Consider the following 2889-nt stretch of genomic DNA (forward strand, 5'->3'; position numbering starts at 1 on the left):
CGCAGTGAGGGCTTCACAGGCTGTGCAGTGTTGATAAGAGCAGGAGACTGCTCTGTGCAGGAATTGGGTTGCACATTCAGAGCTCAGAGCACCCCAGGGACACTACAGTTGTACTAAAAGAAAAAAGAAGAAAAAGGCAAGACTCATTAAAATGTTCCACCACTGGAGATGTTAAATTCTGTACTGTAATTATTTCATATGTTGAAGAATATACTATGTAGATTGGCAGAAGCTCATGTCCCATACAATGTAGAATGTGGGAAACCAAAAGATATGCTGCATGTGTGTCTAGTATTGTATTTAACCTGATTCAATAGACACTTCTTCACAGCTCATTGGGCCACTAGGCTCTATATAAAATGCAGATTTGAACAAAATATACAATGCACTTACTAGTTTCCTTGAAGAGATTGGGAATTTACTTTTGGAAGTAGAAATATAAAGATGTAGTTGTATGAAAAGTCAGAGGGATGAAAGAATATTTACAAGACATATTTAAGATGATTAGAGGAGTTCAAATTCTCACCATAGTAAGTGAGTGATGGACAGAATTGGAAATACTTAGGGTTCCTATTAGATTGATATGTATAACATTTAACAACTGTATAGGCATTGAGTTATCACAATGTACCCTATAAAACATAAAATCAAAAATTAAGGAATGTAAATGCTACTGTTACATTTAATAGTAATTAATATGTCTATGGTTTATTAAAGTATTTAGAGAATATACGTTCTATCAAAGCATAACTTTACTTTTAATATACTTTATCTTAAGCTAAGATCACTAACTTATAAAGTTGAATTGTTATTGCAATTTAATGGACTTTTTCTCTAAAACCTAGATGAAACAGGATACACCTTAGAAAAACACAGTATATTTAGGGTATGGCAATTTGTTAAGCAAACCTGGAAGATAGTAAGATTAGGAGGGAGGAATGGGTGGCTGGAAATAAATATGTATTATTGATTGTCTGTGTAAGCAGGAGTGATGCATACAACATTGAGGATGATGGTTATTATTTCGTTGGCTACAAAGAATATATAGCTCATTAAGAACCAGCTTTGCCAGATGATTTTTTTTTAACCACTTACACTGTGTCTTAGATACTGTTCTACTGCTGTGAAGAGACATCATGACCAAGGCACACCTTATAAAATGAAGCATTTAATTGGGAGCTTGTGGGAAGCAGACAGGAACAGCCATGGGACAGTAGCTGACAGTTTTGCATCCTAAATTGAAGGCAGAGAGAGATACATTGAGCAACCAAGGAAATGAACAAACCTCAAACTGACCTATTCTGGGGACAAGATTATTTCTCTTTCATGGTGCGTGTCTAGTATCAATACTGTACTTAACAGTATAAAAATGATCATTAAGAAGAGCTGAACTGGTATGGATTTGAAGAAGAGAGTAGTCTTGATGGTGTGAGGGAGGGAGGAGGGGTTGCCTGACTTTAATTAATCCATCATTTCTATACATGTGTATGCGTATACGTGATTACAGTATGTACATACACTGTTATAAGACCCATAATCTAATATATCATAAATAAATAAAATACTGTAGCATCTTAGCAGTAACTTGACTATTGTAGGTTCTGTCACTGTTCCAACAACAATGGCTTCTCATTACTATGTCCATACCTGGAGCAAAACTGATCACTAAACTCAAATCAGGATGCTTGGAAGGACCTGAGATCTGGCTGCAGGCAAGCAGGACAGTGTGGGTGGAAACACTGACTGTTTTTTCCAAAAATCTCTCCCTGAAGATGTAAAGAGAGCAGGCCAGAGGACTGGGGTGTTCTTCAATGTCAGATGTCCTGAAACTCTGGCTAGTTCTCTTCTGATTCTTTTTAATGAGTGAGGAAAATCTGCCAAGTATCATGAATTAAGTAGCCAGGTTCCCATCTAGGTGAAGGGTAGCCTTTGCCTGTTATGTGACTTTAGGAAAGTGAGAGTATTACTTTGTTTCAAATCATGGAAACAGTTAGAAGTTTAATTTTCTTTTGCATATTCCTATCAACAAATTATGTTGGAATTAGCGCCCCGGGAGCCTTAGCACCCTCTCTTATTCCACCCCCAGTGACTGCAGTTTTCATTTTGATTGTAGGTTTATAGAAGAGTTGCAAAGATACCAAAGAATTTCATGCCACCTTTCATTCATCTTCTTCTAATCTCTAACACGGCATTATAATTGCAATAGTACAATTGGATAAGAACAGAATTACACTCAGATAACACTTTTAGTAACTAGATTTTCTTTCTAGCACCTTGTTATTTTATTTTTTCTGCTCCAGAATGCAAACCACAGTTCCACAAACCTACTTATGGTGATACTTTTTATCAATCCTTAGAGAATTTCATATACTGTATTTTATTGTATTTAACCAACCCACCTCCCACCCCTAATTAAATTCCCCCTTGATCTTCTTTTACTTCCTCACCCTGTCTACCTTTGTGTCCTCCTCCTCCTCCCCTCCTCCCCCCTCCTCCCCCTCCTCCCCTCCGCCCCCCTCCTCCTCCTTCATCTTCTTCTTCTTCTTCTTCTTCTTCTTCTTCTTCTTCTTTTCTTCTTCTTTTCTTCTTCTTCTTCTTCTCCTTCTTCTTCTTCTTCCTCTTCCTCTTCCTCTTCCTCTTCTTCTTCTTCTTCTTCTTCTTCGTCTTCTTCTTCTTCTTCTTCTTCTTCTTCTTCTTCTTCTTCTTCTTCTTCTTCTTCTTCTTCTTCTTCTTCTTCTTCTTCTTGTGATTTATGTTCTGCATGTGTTTCGGGGCGTGGGGTTGTCCAGTGGTACGTGATCAGATCCTGAGAACCACAAACTCACAGAGGTGTCTGAGGCTCCTCTCATGTAGACAGTTCTTCAGTCTCTGCTTGCCTTTGATATACTA

The sequence above is a fragment of the Rattus rattus genome, chromosome 4 (genome assembly GCF_011064425.1).
Source record: "Rattus rattus isolate New Zealand chromosome 4, Rrattus_CSIRO_v1, whole genome shotgun sequence".
In the NCBI taxonomy this organism is placed as follows: domain Eukaryota; kingdom Metazoa; phylum Chordata; class Mammalia; order Rodentia; family Muridae; genus Rattus; species Rattus rattus.